At 44.9% G+C, this 23439-nt stretch overlaps 1 long non-coding RNA gene across 4 annotated transcripts in view; it reads right to left on the minus strand.

Annotated features, from left to right (window-relative positions):
- Window positions 1-263: 263 nt before the first annotated feature.
- The window catches only part of LOC116096037, a 53126-nt gene continuing 29950 nt past the window's right edge, over window positions 264-23439 (minus strand). For 3 of the 4 annotated variants that reach the window (XR_004120807.1, XR_004120808.1, XR_004120809.1), the window contains 2 exons: window positions 3622-3767; window positions 264-533 (listed from right to left, as the gene is read on the minus strand). This is a non-coding gene — a long non-coding RNA (uncharacterized LOC116096037). Of the gene's footprint in view, window positions 534-3243; window positions 3434-3621; window positions 3768-23439 lie in introns of all 4 variants that reach the window. The other variant, XR_004120810.1, reaches the window with a different exon arrangement.

Consider the following 23439-nt stretch of genomic DNA (forward strand, 5'->3'; position numbering starts at 1 on the left):
AGAGTTCTGCCTCATATCCTGTGACAATGAGACAGCCCAAGAATCAAGTTCAAAGCTTTGTTAATGAGTGATGAGTTTGAGTGATCGATTAGGGGAGCTAGACCAGGAGGAAGAGTGAAGGCCTGCTGGAGATGCATAGCCCATCCCATCCTTGGAGGCACGTTAGGAACAAAAGCATCTGCAGTGAGGACCTAATTTATCATTGGAAAAGATAGCAAATATGTTATTAATGAAGGAATAAATCACTCTTGGGCAAGCAATGACTTCATTTTCTCTTGGGGGTGCTCAGTTTAATATTTTCCCTACAAACCATACCCTTGGGCAGTTCATGGGAGTTGAGGAGAGAGGCCAGATGCAAGCCCCTGCAGCACCATTCTTAGGCAAAGCAATGCCTCCATTCTCCCTGTCCTTCAGAGGAGCCTATCCACTGCTTTCTCCTGGATCTTTGGTATCTTCTCATTGTAACAGGAGCCATGTGGATAGAGATAGACTCACTCATCATGCGTGGGCTTCCTAAAGCTGAGCAATGGATCCTAAAGGCAAAAAAGAGCCAAGATTGAGAACCAACGGACTGTGGGAACAGAAGGACGAATGCTGGGGGTAATTGGGACCAGAGAGCGGGCGCCACAGGAAGTTCCTCCTCAAAAAGGAGCCATAGAAAGAACAAATGAGTCACAGTGAAACTACTTCCAAGGACCTGGCAGCAAGGACATGAGCGTGAGATTGAGAAGGACAAAGGGAAGGACATGGTCACTCTCTCATCCTGAGTCAGCTGTGCTCCTTTGGGAAAATCACATAGCTTCTCTGGGCCTCTACCCACTTACATATAAGTCAGACATACTGATCATCCACCACAGAGCTGAAATGGAGATTGAATGAGATAGTATAAGTGAAACCCAAATCCCTGTATAAATGTCAGCCATTATGATCATCGTGATTTTATTCATTTCTTCATCTATGTTTTGCAGTTCTTCACAGACTAGACTCTAAAACAGTGACACAAAGGTAAATGATGTCCCACAAGGCCATCCTCCGATACCTATGCAGCTGGAGCCATGAGTCCCTCCATGTAGCTGCTCTTTTCCTCGTTTTTTTGAATGAGGTAAAAGGTGAATGAGGTAAAAATAACAAGACAAAATCCAGCCATATAAAGGCTCTAAATCTGGAGGGGCAGACCTGAGGAGATACAGTGGTTACAATACAGTATGAGGTTGGGCTGGGAAAGCAGCTGGTCTAGGCTAGGCCACATTACTGTATGGGGAGGGCCAGCAGGCAGCATGGACGACACAGACAAGACTGCTGGGACTATCGCTCAGATAGAAAGACGGACAGGACTTGACTTGTGGGCTTTGGAAAGGACCATGGTAAGAACATGGATTTCACCCTAGGAGGGATACAGCCTCCCTGTGCACAGGGGCACAGTCCATAATCTATTCCCGCTGAGCTTGAAGATCAGCACGTTCATCTACAAGTTTCCACATTCTTTTCCACGCTCCCCGGGTCCTTGAAGAAATCATGTCCTTAAACTTTTCGCTCACTTTACTGTTCTTCAAAGAAAGCCTAAGTCCCTGGAGTCCAGTCGTCTGGGAACACTGACAGGCACGGTAGCATAGTAGTCAAATGCAAACTCCTTGGGTAATTTCGAAGCCATGACCTTGCCTCCTGATTCCTTGCCTGGCCTCTCATGTCACTTGTCCTCAAACACTCAGTGATCCACAGTACCAAACCACCTGTGGATCCCCAAACACACCATGCCATTCCATACCTCCTCATATTTACATTTCTCTGGTATGCCTGGCATGTGCTTCACTTTTTTTTTTCTTCCCTGCTGAACTCTTTGATCTTAAAATCCAGTCCAAGAATGAATAGCTTCCTTTGTGAAATCCTAAACAGTCACTTGTTCTTTCTCGTATACAGATCCTAGCTTACAATGTACGAGAGTACGTGCACACAAACACACATACACTCCTATTCTCTCCTCTATAGTACTACCTCTTTTGCATAATTCTGTCACTGTCTACATCATATTGTGTAGGTCCTCTATTTTAACACCACTCCCTGTCTAGCTAGTAGCAGACACTGCACACATGCCGTTCAAGTAGATAAACCTATTCATCCATTTGTTACTTTTATCTGTGAGAAAAGCATGTTATGTGCTCTGCCTGTACTTAAGTCCAAGATAATCTCTCCCATTCTCCTATGGGAAGACAAAAAAAAAATGCTTAATTAGGGGAAACCCAAGGGAACGGAAGTTCCTATGGTGAAAGACACAGGTACCATTGACTAATTTCAGGCACAGTGCATGCAGTTGCGACATTTCAGGGCACTGAACTCCAATGCTGTCGGTGATCCTTTAGCTGGGTGAAAGATCATCACAAAAGGGGTGTCAGGTGTGCCCCTGCCTTCCTGCCACGTGATGCCAAGGTCACAATGAATAAAGAACAGCAGGAAGTATGCCTCATGATGACCAAGGCCAGGAATTCTCAAACGTGAATATACATTGGAGCTAACTGAGGACTTGTTAAAACACAGGTGGCTGGGCCCCACCCTGGAGTGGCTGATTCAGAGGGTCTGAGGTGGGGCCTGAGAACCTGCAGTCCTATAGGTTCCCAGGGGCTACTGATGCCAATGGCCCCCAGACTCTGAGAACCACTGATCTGTGGAGTCCTAACATCTTTCCACACTTGCAAACTAAAAATATAGACACCCTGGCTACCTGATCCTGCTGCCAAGCAAACATGGCCAGATCTGATCTTGGAATCTGAACACTGATCCTACTGTTCTGCCTTCCTGTGGTGTGACAACTGGCAAGTCACAAAACTTCAGAGTTCCTAAGCTCCTTCTACAAAAGACAGCACTTACTGACCTATCACTGCCTACCCTCAAAGGTTTTTTTGTGTGTATAGGTATAGTGGGGAAAGGATAAATGAATATCCTGCAGCTTGAAGGCACAAAAAAAAAAAAAACCCAAGAAATAAACCATAAGAGAGATGGCAGGTGTGTGCAAAGGATGCAGAGGAATTTTAAGGTGTACAGGGCAGTAGATAGTAACTTAAACAAAGAGTTCAGATCTCCATTTCTCAACAAATCAGAAATTCTCACCATTAAAAGATAAGGAGAAAGGAGGGGAGGAGAGGGGAAGGAGAGGAGGAGAAGGAAAGGGAGGGGGAGAGGAAGGAAATGAGGGAGGGGGAAAAAAGAAGAGGAGAAAAGAAAACAGATTAAAACCAGTTCCCTCCTTACTAGGCAGCTGGTGTGCTGAATGAGGCAATACAGTTAAGTCTTTAGTAGACTAACTGGTACATCACAAATCTTCATCGTCATGCAGATGACAGTGTCAAAGGATTCCTTTCCTCTTCCCAATCCTGTCCACTTTACGTGTCATGAACATCATTCTTTTTAAATGTTATTTACTCATAAGTAAAGAAAATACCTAATAAAAGTTTTTAAAAATTATATTATTTACTTATTCTTGAAGAATTCCATGGTTTTGCACCATGTATTTTGATAACTACCACCCACTGCCCCTCCAACTCCCCCTTAGATCCTCCCACCAAGTGCCCCTCCCAAGGACATGGTCCTCTTTTCTTTTTGTAATCCATTGAGTCCACTTAGCACCACCTTAGATACATGAGGGAGGCCCATGCACAGGAGGGTGGCTCTTCTTGGTCTCACAGCCTCTTCCTGAAGACACAGAATGCAGCCTCCTAAGTCATCGTCCCAAGTGGTCCCTGCTTTAGTCTCCTCGGAGGAACATGGTTAAGATCCTATGGCATTAGAAGTGAGAGGTTAACAAAGGTCTCGTGGCAGCATAAGGATCATCAACTTCTCAGTATGAAATAATTAGAAGAGCCCAACCCAGGAGAGACCCTCTGCTAGTTAGTTATTTCCATGTACTGGGGATCTACTGCTTGGAATACTCCACTCCTATTCCAAGATTATGGACCAGCAAAGATTGCAATAAAATTTGGTTTTCAAATGACAGCCACACCAACAACAAAAAAATCTAGCAAGATTAACTAGAGTGAGGCAATCCCTGTGTTAGGTGATGTAACCACTGCACACGGGATTGATATCTAATTTGTAGTTATGTGACTTGCTTATTTATGCCATGGACCAGTTCAACTGAGATATTTGTCTTTTTTCTTTGGATTTATGAAAATTCTTTACATATTAAGAATCTCAATTATTTTTTGAGTCCTGAATATTGGTAATATTTTCCCAGGACAAGAGCCTCCCCATCCCTCTTTCTTCCTCGGGTATGTGGATAAATTTTTGAGACAAGCGTAGCCCAGGATGGCCTCAGATTTGTGGGTTTCCAGCCTCTGCCTCCTAGGTGCTTAGATTACAGAGGCAAGCTGCCATACCCGGCTTTGATATTCAATGATGTTTGTGTGTCCGTGTGTGTCTCTGCGTGTATATATAGATATGTGTGCTTGGGTGTTGTGCATGTGCTCCTGTATGTGTGTGTTTATGTATGTGCATGTACACATCTAGAATACATGTGAAGGCCAGAGGACAACCTTGGATGTCATTCCTTGGACACCGTCTACCTTTTATCTGAAGCAGTTTCTTACTAGCCTGGAACTCACTAAGTAGACGAAGCTGTTGAGTGGCCCCAGGACTGACTGCCTACAATTCACCAACGGTGATATTACATGCTTTTTTTACATAGGTTCTGGGTATCAAACTCAGATCCTCGTGTTTGCCTAGTTCCATTGATGTTTTGTCATGTATGATGTTGTACTTTTGTTTACAAATTGTAACACATTTCAACCTTTTTAAAGCCTGTTAGTTTATTTGCATAGAAAGATTTCATCCACCTATAATCAGGTGACTATATTTTCTATTTTCTTCTAGAAAGAAAATTGCTTAATGCTTATTCAGTCATATTGCTTAATGGGCAATATAAAAGTAGACTAACTTATCTGATATGCACTTGGATGGAAGTTGGAGTCCATTGTCTCCCCTAAATGATAGTTGACTATGCCAAAATTGTTTCTAACATATCCTCTCTCCTCTGGATTTGCATGCTGCCCAAGGTATAAAGCAAGTTACTGTGGCAGTCACTGGTTTCTTGACCTCACCTTGGACCTCATTTACTACCCAGTTATTCATACACATCCAGTTGCTGGATGGAGCTATACCACTGTGAACAGAATCCCTAAGCCACAGGCTGAGTCTGAGCTGCAAGCCAGGTAGAGCAAGAGCCTAGTTTTGAACTGGATATGGATTAAGATTTTGGGGTGGCCTGGGCTTTGAACACGTGAGAATAAGACAGGTTTCATTATCAAAGGTGACTAGAAAATAATCAGGAGGTATTGCCTAGAGGGGATTCTCCCTTCTCAAAGGAGAAGAGGAGGGAGGAATGGGACAGGGTGGGGGATGTTCTGTGGGAGGAGAGGGGAGTGATACTGGGATATAAAGTGAATAAATACAAAAAAAAAAAAGAAAAGAATGAGACCACCCCACTATTGCTGGAACTGAGGGACACAGCGTTAATGAGTATCTGTGGAGGTCTTCGTGGAAAAACAAGACTCTCCGAAGAGTACCAGCTGCTCAGCTGTCCTGTCACACAGTCCAGAGACTGGAGGGACAACTTAAGGACAGACCTGGGAAGGCAATGAATTTCCCTGGGAAACACAGGGGACTTACATAATGCTTCTGAGCACATAATAAAGACACTTAATTCTCCAAAATCAGAGGCCAGCTCCTGGGAGCCTGAGACAGAGGACAGGATTCCTGCCTTGAGGGTCCTCACCCGCAGAGGGTCTATATTGTCATGTGTCTTTCTTTAAACACCGCCAGAAATGCCCATGAAATGCAAGTTTACACAGCTGTGGTCAGGTCATTTTCTCTCAAAAAGTGAGCTGACTTCTGTCTCCTTCAGCTATGGGACAATAATAATAATAATAATAATAATAATAATAATAATAATAATAAGCTGTATTTCACACTGCTAGAAGGCTCAAAAATCCAGAGCTGGTTTGCAACCAGGCCTGTGGGAAGCAGAGAATATTGTGGGCTGGGAAAAGAGGAATTGTGGATCATAGAGATGCTAGAAGGGTTAAGGTAAAAATAAGCAAAGCATAGCTACTGGAGGCACACACTCCGCTCAAGACAAGACCCCAAGGGGAACAAACATTCCCTGTGCCATAAAGGACAGAAGGATGGCGTAAGAGACATTCAGAAGGCAGTCAGAGCACCTGACACCATGTGGCACATGTAGGAATAAAAGACATCCCCAGGAGGCTACCAGATCCTAGGTAAGACTAAGGCTGAAACTTTGGAAAAGGTCTAGAGGACCAAACGTTTAGCTGGAAGATGAGTGTAGCACCAAAGGAAGACCTCCAAGAGCCTATGGCTGCATTCTAAATTAAGAGAGGTTAGACCCTGTGCAGAAGAAAAAAGGTCTATGAGTTCAGCCCAGGAAAAGCTGTAAGCTCAGGGACAGGATTTGTTTGGCCTTACAGGATATCCTAGCCAAGCAACAGCAGCATCCAACCTCTGGGAATGACGTTCTCTGCTCGCTCCTGCCCTTCCCTGAGTGTGTCCAGGCATGTTGAAACGGTGACGTGAGCTACTGCCACACGCAAGAAGTGAGGTAACGGGGAAGAAGAAACCGTGCCCTTCAGACAGGAGTCCTCAGCACTGTTACTCAAGACATTGCTGGTCATCAAACTAACAGGCCACTGGTTACCATGGTAACAACAATCAAAACACCAATTCCTGCTTTCCTGAGCTGGTGTTGAATGACGATTGTGCTGCACAGAGGAGCAACTTAATCCCTCAGTGCACAATAAACAGAGTTGCCAGCTCCAACCTCATAGAAGATGGAGAAAAATAACTTGTGAGCGGACAAAGTACATTTCTCAGGGTGGATGCACAGTTCCAGCCAAGATCTCAAGGAGGGAATCTTTGTGCTCAGCTTGAAGTCATTGCTGTCTCCAAGCCTCTTCCCCCAACCCACCACAGTTTTTAAGGAGGGAGACTGTTAAGAATGCTTAAGAAACATGATGAATTTGCTTTAAACCCCAGATATGCACATCTCTTTCTGGCAAAAATCAGACAAAAATTTAATGACGGCTGTGAAATATCCGCATTCGAAGTAGATCTGATAGTTTTCCTTTATGTCACCAAGGCAACAGAGAATCCATCTTCATCTCTTTGGAGGATAGTGTTCCTCTCCAAATGCCTGATGCAAGCATGAAACACAAGACTCCCTCTCCTTTCGTTCCACCCCTATGGCCGAGTGAGGACAAAATCCCTGGATCCAGGCCCATGGCTGCCAAGTCTAGCTGCTTTGGCCTTGGGTTACCTCACTCCAAGGTCACTGGGCAAAATCAGAGAGACCTTAGGATGCAGCATAAATCCAATTCTTCTTTTCAAAGCCTATTTCCTTCTCTTCTCCTATAAGTGCCTCGGAGAGGTAAGTCCTAATACAAGAAAGCACACAAGGAAGCCTGCTTTAATTCCCTCCTCCATCTATTTCAGATCAAGGGCCCAAGATTGACCGATGCCAGTTGCTACATCTCACTCCAGATTTGCATGGAGAATGGAGTAAGTGGCTGGGTAGACACAGACACTGTGTGGTCAGCTGTGTACCTGACCTAGACAGTTCTGGTCAAGGGCATAAGCCATTTGAAACCCACACAGCTATCCAACCCCAAGTCCAGTAGTTCACTGGGTCTCTCAAGAAACCACAGTTGCTTCTGGTCTGGGCCAGTTCCCTTAGCAGACCTGTGGCTCGAACTCAGCCAGTCTGGGTGGTCGAACACCCAGAGGAAGCTCCACTCCCAAGCGCTCTAACACACCTAGGATCATAGGATCAGAAGTGAGGAGGACACACATCTGCCTCAACACCAGGAGTAACTGGGACCAGCAGGACCCAGGCACCCAGGAACTCCACTGTACCGTGGCATATGTTCCTTTCAGTCTTGGCCAGTGCCCTAGTAGACCTTGGGCACAGACTCTGCAGCCAGTCCCACAATACCCAGAAGAAGCCCCACTCCAAGGCACTCTATCATGCCCAGGACCACAGGATCACAGGTTTCCAGGATCCCAGGAGCTTGGTCATACCAGGATCTCAGGGTTCCAGAGGCAGCTTGACTCCAAAGAGCTCTGACATACCCAAGATCTCAGAATCACAGGATCCCAGAATCACAGGATCACAGAGACAGCTGAACTCTGAGGAGCTCTGACACAACCAGGATCACAGGAAGGACAGACTCCAGTCAGATATAGAGAGGGCAGGTAACACTAGAGATAATCAGAAGGTGGGAGGCAAGCATAAGAACATAAGCAAGAGAAACCAAAGTTACTTGGCATCATCTGAACCCAATTCTCCCACCATAGCAACTCCTGGATACACTATCACACCAGAAAAGTAAGATTTAGATCTAAAATCACTTCTCATGATGGTGATAGAGGACTCTACGGACATAAATAACTCCCTTAAAGAAATACAGGAGAACACAGGTAAACAGCTAGAAGCCCTTAAAGAGGAAACACAAAAATCCCTTTTTAAATTACAGGAAAATACAATCAAACAGGTGAAGGAAATGAACAAAACCATCCAAGACCTAAATATGGAAATATAAACAATAAAGAAATCACAAAAGGAAACAACCCTGGAGTTAGAAAACCTAGGAAAGAGATCAGGAGTCACAGATGCAAGCATCACCAAGGGAATAGAAGAGATAGAAGAGAGAATCTCAGGTGCAGAAGATAACATAAAAAGAAAACATTGACACAACAGTCAAAGAACATGCAAAAAGCAAAAAAGCTCCTAATCCAAAATATCCAGGAAATCCAGGACGCAATGAGAAGACCAAACCCAAGGATAATAGGTATAGAAGAGAGTGAAGACTCCCAATGTAATGGGCCAGTAAATACCTTCAACAAAATAATAGAAGAAAACTTTCCTAACCTAAAGAGATGCTCATGAACATACAAGTAGCCTACAGAACTCCAAATAGACTGGACTAGAAAAGAAGTTCCTCCTGTCACATAATAATAAAAACACCAAATGCACTAAACAAAGAAAGAATTTTAAAAGCAGTAAGAGAAAAAGATCAAGTAACAAATAAAGGCAGGCCTATCAGAAATACACCAGACTTCTCACCAGAGACTATGAAAGCTAGAAGATCCTGGGCAGATGACATACAGACTGGAAGAGAATACAAATGCCAACCTAGGCTACTATACTCAGCAAAGTTCTCAATTACCATAGATGGAGAAATCAAGATATTACATGACAAAAACAAATTCACACAATATCTTTCCATGAATCCAGCCCTACAAAGGATAATAGATGGAAAACACCAACACAAGGAAGGAAACTACACCCTAGAAAAAGCAAGAAAGTAATCTTTCAACAAACCCAAAAGAAGATAGCCACACAAATAGATTCCACTCTAACAACAAAAAATAACAGGAAGTAACAATAATTTTTCCTTAATATCTCTTAACATCAATGGACTCAATTCCCCAAAACAGACATAGACTAACAGGCTGGATACATAAACAGGACCCAGCATTTTGCTGCATACAAGAAACACACCTCACTGGCAAAGACAATTTTCCAAGCAAATAGTCCCAAGACATAAGCTAATGCTGTATAAAAATTCTAATACCAGATAAAAATCAAATTCTAATATTGGATAAAATCAGCTTTCAACCAAAAATTATCAAAAAAGATAAGGAAGGACACTTCATACTGGTCAAAGGAACAATCTACCAAGATGAACTCTCAATTCTGAATATCTATGCTCCAAATGCAAGGCATCCACATTCATAAAAGAAAGTTTACTAAAGCTCAAAGACATCACACCCACACAATAATAGTGGGAGACTTCAACACTCCACTCTCAGCAATAGACAGATCAAGGAAACAGAAACTAAACAGACACAGTGAAACTAACAGAAGTTATGAACCAAATGGATCTAATAGATATTTATAGAACATTTCATCCTAAAGCAAAAGAATATACCTTCTTCTCAGCACCTCATGGTATCTTCTCCAAAACTGACCATATAATTGGTCACAAAACAGGCCTCAACAGATACAAGAAGATTGAAGTAATCCCATGCACCCTATCAGATCATCACGGACTAAGGCTGGTTTAAATACCAATGAAAACAACAGAAAGCACACATACACATGGAAGCTGAATAACACTCTACTCAATGATAACTTGGTCAAGGAAGAAATAAAGAAAGAAATCAAATTTTTGGAATTTAATGAAAATGAAGACACATCATACCAAAACTTATTGGACACAGTGAAAGCAGTGGTAAGAGGAAAACTCATAGCTCTAAGTGCCTCCAGAAAGAAACTGAAGAGAGCATACACTCACAGCTTGACAGCACATCTAAAAGCTCTAGAACAAAAAGAAGAAAATATACCCAAGAGGAGTAGACAGCAGGAAATAATCAGACTCAGGGCTGAAATCAACTAAGTAGAAACAAAAAGAACTATACAAAGAATCAACAAAATCAGGAGCTGGTTCTTTGAGAAAATCAACAAGATAGATAAACCCTTAGCCAGACTAACCAGAGGTCTATTTATAAAGATATTTACTGGCCCATTACATTGGGAATCTTCACTCTCTTCTATACCTATTATCCTTAGGTTTGGTCTTCTCATTGTGTCCTGGATTTCCTGGATGTTTTGGGTTAGGAGCTTTTGGCTTTTTGCATTTTCTTCGACTGTTGTGTCAATGTTTTTTATGGTATCTTCTGCACCTGAGCCCAAAAGTTCAGAATACCCAAGATTCAATTCACAGACCATGTGAAGCCCAAGAAAAAGGAAGAACAAAATGTAGATGCTTCAGTACTTCTTAGAAGGATAGACAAAGTACTCACAGGAGGGAATATGGAGACAAAGTGTGGAGCAGAAACTGAAGAAAAGGCCATCCAGAGACTGGTCCACCTGGGGATCCATCTCATATACAACCACCACACCTGGACACTATTGTGAATGCCAGGGAGTGCTTGTTGAAGGAAGCCTGATATAGCTGTCTCCTGAGAGGCTCTGCCAGAGCCTGACAAATACAGAGGCAGATGCTCGTAGCCAACCATTGGACTGAGCTTGGGGTCCCCGATGGAGGAGTTGGAAAAGGGAACTGAAGGAGCTAAGGAGGTTTGCAGCTCCAGGAAGGGAGCTACAGTGTCAACAGGCCAGACCCCCGGGAGCTCCTGGGGACTGGACCATCAACCAAAGAATACACATGGAGGACCCATGGCTATGGCTGCATTTGTGGCAATGGATGGCCTTGTTGGACATCAGCGGGAGGAGAGGCCCTTGGGCCTGAGGGTGTTAGATACCCCAGTGTAGTGGAATGCCAGGGAAGGAAGACAGGAGTGGGTGGGAGCACCCTCATAGAGGCAGAGGGGATGGGGGGTTTCTGAAGAGAAGACCTGGAAAGGGGAAAACATTTGAAATGTAAATAAAGAAAATATCCAATAAAAAAAATAAATTTAAAAACAAAAACAAAAAAATAGCCTCTTTGGAGGCTGGGGATATGGCTCAGAGAGGATAGAGTACTTGCCTAACATACAAAGAACACTATTTAATTCTCAGCACTGCATAAACCAGGCACAGAGGCACAAGCTTGTAATTGCAGCATCCAAAGTTAGAGGCAGGAAGGTCAGAAGTTCAAGGTCACCCTTGGTTGTATAACAAAGTTGAGACCAGCTTGTGTTGTGTGAGACATTAAGAATGAAAGCTATGTTATTTTTTTCTGGACAAGAGAAACAAGATCATGTCCAAATGAATTCCAGCCATGGCAGCCTGAGTCAAGCATAGAGGGAAGAAAAAACTTCAAGGAGAGGATGGGAAGAAGGTCCCATTCCTCACAGACTCAAAAGACCTTGCTGGCATACTGAGGTGGTTGAACTTTGGCCAACCAGGAGCTCTGAAAGAGAAAGGACATGAAGAGTCATGGAGCCAGCAGGACCTGAAGGATGAAGGAGGGAAAAGCACATGAGAGAGAGAAAGGATGAGGGACAGGGCAACATTCATGCTTCCTCAGTTGCTGAACAGGAGGCAGAAAAATGGGTGGGAACATGTGATGGGATGTCCTTGGATACTCAGAACCCCGCTACTGCTGTCTCCTTTGGCCGGCCATTGTCTTCTAAACTCATTCCTATCAAAAAGCAGAGACAAAATGACCCTTTTACTGGCAACTAGTGTTAATGACTGGTAACTTGACACCAGAGAAGCCCACAAACCCCATGACCAACTAATTAATAAAAGGCATGCCACAGTCTTTCACTAGCTGACTATGTTTTAGACAGATTCACTCCCTCCCCATGACCCTGTCCTAAGTTCCAGCACCATGCACCCCTCCTCTGGAGTCAGCCACCAGCGAGCTTTAAGCAGCTCACCAGTCCACCACCCCAGTCCCCTTGTTATCTAGCTCAGTCAAGTTGGGAAAATCCCACAAGGTTTCCCAGTAGAGCTTTGAAGCTAGAAATGCCACATGCAAGCTTCTGATTTATGACGTGGCATGAACTCCACTCATGTCTCATGTTCTGACACAAATGAGCAAAAGCTGGAACCAAAAGGAACACCTACTCGGGACAGTCCTCCGCACTGCTGCAGCCAAGGTGGGGCTAGACAAGGAGCGGGGAATGTTTCCTCCAGGTAACGCAGCTCTATGGCCATCTAACACACCTGACCATCCTATGGCAGGAGTACCCTGCCCACACTCTGCAGTGTTCAGATACTTGGTCCAGTGTTCTGTGTGTTATTTTTATAGCCACTGACGCATAGTAACTGTGCATGTTCATGGGTCTCACTGTGGCACCTCCATCTATTTATATCTCCATATATCATGTTTTGATCACATCTACCCTCTCCTCGTCACTCTCTTTCTTCTCTCTACCTATTCCTCTCTCTTCCTAATAGTCTCTGTCTACTTTCAGGACATTGGATCAAAGTCAAAGATACCTAACATGAGGGCAATTGGGTCTTGAGGGCTCTACCATCAGTGGATTACTGTCTCCCACAGGGACTGCACATTTGATACAAGGTTATGTATAGATTCCGAGGCTCTTTTCTTTGTATACACTCTCTCAGTTAATGTGTGTGTGTGTGTGTGTGTGTGTGTGTGTGTGTGTGTGTGTGTGTATGTGATGTCTGTGTGTGGGCACATGAGCCACAGTGCACACATGACAGAGGACAACTTCAGTAAGTCATCTCTTTTTCCACATTAAATGGATTCCAAGGATTGAACTCTGGTCACCAAGCTTGCGCTGCTCCATCGAGGCGTCTCATCAGCCCTTCACCTAATTGTTTTCAAATAGTCTCTCACTTAACCTACAGTTCGTCAACTCAACTAGACTGATGAACCAGCAAGGCCCCCAGAATCCTCCTGTCTCTACACCCCATGGCAAATACTGATAATGCCCTACCACATCAGTTTTTGTTGATTGTTAATTTGCAAAACAGAGAAATGAGTGAATGACAACTATGTCTTGCAACCCAGTTTCTTCAAGTTGACTTTGTTTCATATGCAACATAATTGAAGAACTGGGGAATTAAAATGCAGAGTTTCCAATCACTACTGAGTCCAACCCATTCACTTCACTTGAGAAGTACACCCAACGCAGGGAGGCGCCCATCCCAAAGTTGACCAAGAATAGCAAGAACTGGCATCAAATGATGACCATGAGGGAGGGGCTGTGCTGGTGTCTCACATCCACTGCCACATTTCAGTCTCTCAAACATCCCACAGGTATATAGAATATTAACCCATTTCACAGATGGGTAAACTAAGAGGAGAAATGACCAGTGCAAGTCACAAGGGCTTCATAGTGTCAGACAAAATTCTATACCAGTGAAATGTAGGACTGGGAGAAAGAGAGAAGATTTAGTAAAACCCCTCATTTCACTTTTGTAAGCCTCAAGCTGCTGTATCTATAAATTGAGGGTAATTGTATTACACTTTTAGAATCACAGACATGTCAAAAGAAATGATGTGTAAAATTACTAGGTAAAATGCAAAGTAATATACAGTCAGAGAGGAAAATGGAATTTCTTCCAAATAAAAGTGAATTCATTGGGGATTATCTTTCCTTTGGAAAAAGAAAGGGAGAAAGGAGGGAAGGAAGGGAAAGAGGGAGGGAAAGAGAGGGGGAAGAGGGAGGGAGGGAGGGAGAGAAGGAGGAAGGAAGGAAGAAAGGAAGGAAGGAAGGAAAGAAGGAAGGAAGGGAGGGAGGGAGGGAGGGAGGAGGAGAGGAAGAAAGGGAGGGAGGGAGGAAACCTACACACTGTTAGGGTTGGTGATACATCTCACCCAGTAAAGTCACCTCCTGCCAAGCCAGGTAACCTGAGTTCAATCCCTCAGACTCCCGTAGTGATAGAAGAGAACCAGTTCCTGCAAGCTGCCCTCTGACATCCATCCTTACACTCACACTGTTGTGCATACACATACACACACACACACACACGGGGGGGGGGGGAGCAGGCAGACAGACAGACAGAGACAGAGAAACAGAGGGAGACAGAGGAAAAAATAGAGGGAGAGAGATAAAGACAGCAGAGAGAGATAAAGAGTAAATAAAGTGTAAAAGAAATAGTTACAATTAAATATGTGCAAATGTATAAAGAAGGTGAGCACAGCTCAAAGTTCTGCTGTGGAGACGCAGTGTGGACATGCATGTCAGCAGGGCACCCCACATATATGCAGATGTGCATACGATCATTAAATGGTATCATATACCACATTCTGTCTGGGAATCTTGGTGTTTTGTTTTGTTTTTTTTATTCAAGTCATCCATGGGTTAAAAAATGTCAAAAGATGTATTTGAAGGATTTGATTTTGAGTTTAACTCAGGCCGCTGAAACAGTGTGGTGTATTAAATCAACTGCTCTCCTTTTCACTCTTGAATCTAGTCCCAGGGCAAACTAGTCACCTGCTTGGGAACAGCCTGTGCTACACAGAAGCCAGGGAGCCTCCACGGCAGGGAAGGCTAGCCTGCTCCAGTCACCTGCCACAACACATTGCATAGTTACATTCCAGGTCCCTTCTGAAGCAGGCCTGGGCCCTACACTGCAGGCCGATTGGGTGCCACCATGCATACACAGAATCATGGCTTGAACAGATTTCAGCCCCACTCTAAATGAACTGTAGGGCAAGGGTCAAGGAGCAAGCTGCGGCCACCTGAGAATAGAGCCCCTCAAGTCCAGACTCAGGGAGGATCTGACTGGCAGCCCTATTTACTCCATATTTGCCAACAGTCTATGGCAAGAACAAAGGATACGTTCTCACTGCTGTGGCACGAAGAGTTTCCTCAAATAATAAGTCAAAGGTTCCCAGGGGCAAAGAAACCAAGTACAGCTTAGCTAGGTGCCTCTAGTTTTTGAAGAGAAGGGGAGACAAAGAGGATGGAGGGGATCTCAGAGTGTCTCCAGAGCAAAATTCTTAGGCTTTCCCTGAGTCTAGTTACCACCTTTCACTCATCTCTCTCTCTCTCTCTCTCTCTCTCTCTCTCTCTCTCTCTCTCTCTCTCTCTCTCTCTGTGTGTATCTATCTGTGTGTCTCTCTGTGTCTCTGTCTCTGCCTCTTTCTCTCCCATCTCCTGTTCTCCTGTCTCTCCCTCTTTCTTTCCCTCCGTCCCTCCCTCCTCTCTCCCTGGATTACAGTGACTTTTTCTCACAAGTAGATCTCTAACTTTAGCCTCCACTGAAGAAGGAAGGATTACCACTAACCTCCACTTTCCTACCTGGAACAGGGATACCACGGCTAGTGTTCTACAAATGAGGGGGTGAAAGATCAGATGAGAGCAAAGGAAGACTGAATCCATGGGGATGCTGTCACGTTATGGCTGCCTTTGACCCAAAAGTTTGAAGGCTTAAGTGCTAAATCCACTCTGGAGCTCTCTCACCCTCGGGCAGGCTTCATGTAGCTGCTGTAATGCACTAACATTTGTGATAAGTATAAGTTCAGACTCTGGTTCTGTCTTTCACAGATGGGACCCTGTCACTCAGAGGGGAAGCTGCTGATGCTCTCCTCCCATCCCTCTGCTGTACACTGGCCAGGACTAGACCCAAACTTGTCTCCACATTTACTCAAGCTGGCTCCAAGTGGCCCCAGGGCTGCTTAAACACTCAAGGCTCTGTTTTGGGATATTCCTGGCAGCAGGAAAGTTCTAACTCCCTCAGGCTATGTATTTGTACCAGAACATTCCCTGCTCATGTCTCTGATTACCAAGTAAACAAGCAAAGCAGAAGAAGGAAAACCTTTTGGACAAAATGATGTTTTGCCATTCTAAACCTTTTATCTTAAGCATCCCCAAGGCAGGAACCATGAAACCCCTCTTTCACTTCTCAACCTGTCTTTGCACAACCCTTTTGCACTGGATCCAGGAGCCAGCCAGCTACCAACACACTGAGTACGGGCTACAGAGCACCAGGGTGATATGATCTCTCAGAGCACTTAAGCACAAGACTGTAAATGATATTCTCCTGCTGAGCTTTCTCAGAGGGCTTATATCTTCAGGAAAAGCCTTGCACCCCACTCACCACCTCATTTTGTAGGGCAAGGTCTCCCACTAACCTCGGAGCTCCCTCAGTGGCTAGACTGGCTGGCCATTAAGTTCCTGGCTCCATCAATCTCTTGCTTCCTGTTCCTGGACTTCCAGAGACTTGCTGCTATGCCTGGTTTTTGTTGTTGTTGTTGTTTGTTTGTTTTGTTTTGTTTGTTCTTTTGGTTTTTGTTTTTTTTAACATGGGTCCTGGGAATCCGAACTCAGGTTCTCATGAATATGTAGCAACAACTTTAGCAACCCAGCCATCTCCCCAGCAGCGTGCATGAACATTTCTTAGTCAAACTTTATCACCCACCTTAAAAGGCCTGTTGCTCTTCAGCCTTGGTCACGTGGGAACACTCTGAGTGAAGAGCTTGAAAGCCAGCTGGCTCCTTCTGTGACAGTTCTGAATACCGTCAAACAAGTGACAGTTTGAGTGCTGGCTCAAATGTCAGTCAGCCAAACATACTGTACCTGTTGACTACCTTATGTTACCAGCTTGCCACCTCTGTTCTGCATCTCAAAGATGGAGGTCAGGTCTGTGTATCACTTGTCTTTACATCTTCTAGTCCAATCACAGAGGAAGTGAGTGGGTGATCTGAATTGAGTAAAAATCGTGTTCTGTCTCTCTGCCAATGACACCACCTGAGAAAGCTCTCAGCGCCTATGGTTCCCCTTAGATCCATTCTTATAGCTTTCCCCTGTAAAAGTTAGATCTTGGATTATTACCAAGATATGTGGCTACCCAAAATATACAAATATGCCCTAGCTTCTCTTGCAGCCAGGTGTTGCCATATAACTAAGTCATTGGCCAGGGAGATGAACATAGAGGTAACAACTTTTAAAAGAGAACTTCTAAGAGAGAGCTCTGCCATTTTGCTCTCTCTTTCCTCCTCTCTGGGATCCAGATCTGTTGGTAGGAGCTGGAGCAGCCAAATCAGGTCAAGTGGCACACTCGCCATTTGTTGAGGACCGCAGTATAGAGGGTAAAAGGCTGATCTCTGGTGACTTAGGGGCTACTTTAACAGATGTCTTTTTACTGAGGAAAGAGACACACTTCTACTTTGTTCCATCTATTCTGTTGGAGGCATTCTGAAAGGAGTGGCTTCATACACTTTATCATCTCAGCCTGGTTTATATTTATCTAACACATAATATAATAATAGCATGTGCACATTAGTCAGGCTCCCATCACAGTTACAAAACACTCGAGATGAATAACTCAAAAGAAGGAAGGGTTTACTCCAGGCCTCAGATCCAGAGGCTGCAGGCCACAGTCTCCTGTTCCCTTTGGGCCTACATAGTAATGGAACGCATTGTGCTGGGTAACGCATGAAGGAAACCTCTCATTCATGGGACTCAAGAAGTAGAGAGAGGGGGGCTGGTGAGATGGCTCAGCGGGTAAGAGCACTGACTGCTCTTCCAAAGGTCCTGAGTTAGGATCCCAGCAACCACATGGTGGCTCACAACCACCCATAATGAGATCGAACGCCCTCTTCTGGTGCATCTGAAGACAGCTGCAGAAAATTACGCCGGAGCGAGCAGGGCCTGAGCGAGCGGGGCTGGCAGAGGTCCTGAGATTAATAGCAGCCACACACATGATGGAACACAGTCATCTGTACAGCTACAGTGTACTCATACACATAAAAATGAAATAAAATAAATCTTTAAAAAAAAAGAAGTAGAGAGAGAAGGAGAGGAGAGAGAAGACAACAGGGCCCCAGTGTCTCTTCAGGGCACCAGTTCTGTGGCCTAGCAGCCTCACACTAGGCCCCGTCCCATCCCTACAGCACCATGAACTGGAGTTCCAGCCTTCAGCACCTCCAGGCTGCAAGGGAATAGAGGATACATGGATTTGTTTTTATTGTTATTTGGGTCCCTACTTGATTATAAGCTCTAGGAAGGCAAGAACTCTGCTTGGCTCCCAGACATTTCTTTAGTATTTGGAAGACAACCTTAACTACAGAGGATGTTGATTGAGTATTTGTTGGGCTGGAGAGATGTCTTAGGTGTAAGGAGGCCTTATCGTTCTTCCAGATGACCAGAATTTAGTTCTCAGCACCCACAACTAGCAACTTACAATTGCCCATAACTTCTGTCCAGGAGATCTGAAACCCCCTCCTGGCCTCCATGGACTGACAGAGACATACAGATGCATACACTTACACACACACACACACACACACACACACACACACACACACACACAAATAAAAGTAACTTTTAAAAATTATTTTTATTTGTTGAATGTAGGCTTCTGGAGCCAGGGAAGCCCAGAAGAACTAAGAAGTTGAGATAAAAGTCTTCAAACAGAGTTCTAAAGCTCAAACAGCTAGATGAAGAGTGTGGACCAAGGCCCAGATCTTTTCTAAAAGATCATTCAGAACAGAGCTGGAGAGTAGAGGAAAGAAAGGCTGAGTGTGCTAAAATACTCCTATTATGCACTCAAAACAAACACCTGGCAGAATACCTCCACATCTGGAGCACGTCACAAGACTACAATTACAGTTGGCCAGGCCGTGCGTGCCACAGCTGCTACAGGGTAAAGACGGCTGATTGAAAACAGCAGGTTGCCATGGTGCAAAATTGGTCACTGCTGAATAATTTGTGTGTTTGTCTTCAGATCCAAAGTGCCAGAAGAGAGTTCTATCTCTGCTGGGGACAGGAAGGTGACTTCTTAAGACACCTAAATGGAAAAGCAAAAGAACTAACTTGCTACATGCCTCTCCCAGGCCAGGCATCGCTCCTACATGGGTTCCTCTACATGGGAATAATCATCCCCTTTCTCCAGACCCAGAGCGAGACAGCCTGTGTCTGTCAGTTTCCTGACACTGTTGTAAGATACCTGGGATGATTAATGCTGTTCTTGAAGTTCCAAGTGCTGAGAAGTCTATGGCCCAGGGATTTACACGGAGCTAGAGACCCCTTGCTGCAGCACCCATAGCAAGCAAGAGAGTCTGAGAGGACTAAAGAAAGAGCTCAGCAGGTAAAAGCTCTTCAAGCCAAGTCTGATGACCTGGGCTCCATCTGGTAGGAAGTCAGACAACTTGTCATCTAATGTACACACACACACACACACACACACACACAGAGAGAGAGAGAGAGAGAGAGAGAGAGAGAGAGAATGGGAGAGAGGGAGAGAGAGGACTGGAAGGCCATACTCGTTAATCCACTCATCCTTTAATCAGATACCCGCATTAATCCACTGGTGACAGAGCCTTCAAGACCTAATTGCCCTCTTGTTAGGTGTCTTTGACTTGCTTCTCAATATTACTTCTCCAGGGACTATGTTTTCACACATTTCCACATTTAAACCACAGCAACCAGGGGATGCCCAGAGTCCCAGAGCAAAGTAGCCTGGTCAATGTAGAATCCAGATCTGAGGCTAGAGATTCTCTCTATTCCTTCCACCACCAGCTCACTGATCCTAACTCAAACACGAGGAAGGAAGAAGAATGCCAGCAAGCTCGTGGACGTGGGGAAGGGGCTGGCGAAGATCCTTTGCTGAAAGAAGACAGACACCGAATACATATATAATACACGTATAAATTAGACATTCATCAGCAGAGGAAACGGAGCTTCGAGCTACACAAAAATCAGTCCATGTATCTTTGATCAGCGGTCAAAGGAAGGCACTACAAGGAGAAATTTGTGTGAAGGGGAAGTCACTGCAGAGACTGCAGCGTGCAAGTTCAAGATGGTAGTCTGACTTGAAGAAAGGGAAGTGACTAAGACCATACTCCTGAGCACAGTGAAAGGATCACAGCCCCCAAGATTGCTCTCCTGCTCCCTCTGACTCATCCCATTCACCCAATTATTGGGCCTCGACTAGTGAGTGGAAAGTGGCATACCTAAAGATATGCCCACATAAAATTCTCAGAAATTGTATATTCTGCCTTATTAGGGGCGGTGCTTTATAGACTTAATTAATTAACTAAGACTCTTGAGATAAGGTCCCCCAGAACAATGTGATGAGCTCCAGGAGACAGGAGGGCCATATACAATTTCAGTCATACAAGATCCAGAGAGCTACTCTACAATGGATGTGGCAGACAATAGGATAGTGTGTGCTTATAAGGTTGTCAAGAAGCTAGCTAAGTCTCATGTAACTGCTCAGAAGTGAGGAGGGAAGGAAGGAGCGGGGGTCAAGAAGAAAGAGACAGGGAGAAATGTGAAAAGCACACGAAAGAAGACTGAATGAAGACTGAGGTGGAGATCAGAGTGAGGCAGCGTCAGGGAGGTCAACAGCCACCAAAAGCCAGAAAAGACAAGGAACAAATTGTTCCCCAGAGCCTTGGGAGGGAGAGGAGTCTTGCCAACATGTTCACTTTGGGCTTCTGGCTCACAAGACTGAAAGAGAACAAATCTTTGTTTCCTTAAGCCACAGTTCCTAGCCACTTGGTACATCAGCCCTAGGGAGTTAATAGATGTCCCTTTTCAAAGTTTCCACCATGTCTCACCGGCGATGAGAGATACCACATGCGCGTTGAAGCATATTTCGCGCACCACCCCAACAGTGCCTCTGCTTTCCTCTCCCCCTGTGGCATTGTCCTTTGGGAACTCTTCAGCCTCTGCTGGGTGGTGACCCGGCCTTCTGCCACCCACCAACCAGAACACAGTGAAACACGATGGAGGTCCTGTCCTCTCATGCTTCTCAAACTGCCTACTGCCTGTCACTCACGCTGAGAATGCTGCAGCTCTCCTCCCCATTCAGAGTTCTAGGAGAGGCCTCCTAGTAAAAAAGATGCTGGAGTTGTCATCCAGGGGGCAACCTCAGGAAATTCCCCCATGGGGCCTTACCCACCTGGAGCCAACCTAGCCAAGAATCTCCCTCTTCCAGGGCACATAAGGAACTGATGCCTGCCAGTACCCTTTCCTCCAAGATCCCAGAACATACACATTAGCGGGAGATGCCACTCCCCAAGCCCCCACCTCCACTCCCTCTGCTTTGGACCATGTCTCATTGGTTCTTCTGATAGTTCTTCTCTGTAAAGAGAGACTTACCAGTGAAGAAACTTGACTTTTACCTTGAGTCTGTGATTTCAGCCACCAAAGCAAACAATTACAAGAGTCCCCAGAGGTCCCTCTCTTTTCTGGATTACCGCTTAGGACAACCACTGTCTCAAGCCATCTCATCAGATCTGAGGGGCCCAAGGCCCTTACTTGGGACATTAAAGATAATTCCACTATCAAGAAGCTTTGGTCGAAGTACTACACAGGATTGCACTCAGTACAGTGAATAAAATTCTTTACCAATATCTAGCTTTTATGACTCAAAATTACCTCATTAACAATAGAAGAACACAGTCGTCAGGGGCAAATGAAAGATTCTGTACACAGAATAGTCTCTGGGATGTCACCCTGGTGCTCAAGCAGCAAGCTCTGCCTCTACTTCCTGTCCCTGTTGCCAGACAAGAGAACCCCTCCCCCGTGCCTCAGGCCACACTCGGAGACAGTGACAGAATGGCTTGAGAACAATGAGAACTGGAGCAGTTCTTACACAAGGCACACTCTCTATCAGGACAAGGACTTAAGTTCACTTGAGGTAAAGCGAAGGAGAAACTTAAGAGAGAGAGAGAGAGAGAGAGAGAGAGAGAGAGAATTCAGAGCAGCAGACAACTCTGTTATTTAGGACCAAATACACATACCCAACCCCTTCCTGCCTTAGGATGGATTTTTACAAGATATCCATGGAGAGTAACAAAACAAATGCATGTTGGCACAGCCCACGGGCTTCCCTGACCGGATCAAAACCCAGTAAGGCCAGGCTCAAAGTGAGTGACTTGCTGCACATACTTGGGACAGTCCATTATGGTCTTTATATGAACATGGGAAATTCACCCCAGTTCTGAGCACCTTTCTTCTCCAAGTTTACAAGACATTGTATTCACTAAGCACCTCCTACCTGCCACCTGTGTCAGAAACATTACTTCATTGGTCATTACCAGCCCTGTAGAAAAGGTTTCATTACTGCTGATTTATCCCCTTCCACTGTGACCCATCTACCTTTTGGGGATAAGAATTCAGGCAGCCCGAAACAGAACATGAAAAATATTCTAGCCAATAAACATCGTTGGCTAGAACAAATCCGAGTAGGATGTGTCACACACAGGCTATGAGCCTTTATTCTTTCTCAAAGCATTAAGCATCCAAATTAGAGGGTACTCAGTCCTCATAACGTCAGCATCTGCTTCTCTGGAGTATTTTCTTTAATCATCAAGCTACTCTGCCCAAAAAAGAGAATGCTTTGATTCCAACACAAAAGCTGAGTCTAGCCTAGTCTACAAGCAACTGGTTGACTGATGGGGTGGGAAGAGAAGGGGAGGTCGGGAACCCACTGATGTGGAAGCAAGAACACAACTGAGATAGTTCACAAGGTTCCAGGTATTTAGTGAAATGTGACAGGGAGACTAGAGAAATTCAGAAGAGATACCAGTTCCCATGGTAACAAGGAGACCAAGTCAGGTAAGCTAGAGGATCAGAGCTTTTTGGAAACCTATCAAAGAAGGGATGACATAAAGAAAGCTAAATAAACTAAATCCCAGAAGGTAGCAACTTTTCCTGGAAGAGAAAGAAAGGACCCAACATGGAGAGTAATGAAGAAGAAATCAGCTGAGCCTCCATGAACTGTTAGAGCTGAGTATGGGGGCAGCAACACTGATTGCCCCCTGACCTCCCCAATGACCCCCATTGACTCCCTGACCTCCCTTCCCCAATGACTTCCATTGACCCCCTGACCTCCCCTCCCCAATGACCTCCATTGACGCCCTGACCTCCCCACTGACCCCCCTGACCTCCCTAATGACCTCCACTGACATCCCCGATGATCCCCCACTGAGCCCCCTGACCTCCCCACTGATCTTCTACCAACCTCCACACTGATACTCCACTGACACCCACTGA

The sequence above is a fragment of the Mastomys coucha genome, unplaced genomic scaffold (genome assembly GCF_008632895.1).
Source record: "Mastomys coucha isolate ucsf_1 unplaced genomic scaffold, UCSF_Mcou_1 pScaffold18, whole genome shotgun sequence".
NCBI classification, from domain to species: Eukaryota; Metazoa; Chordata; class Mammalia; order Rodentia; family Muridae; genus Mastomys; species Mastomys coucha.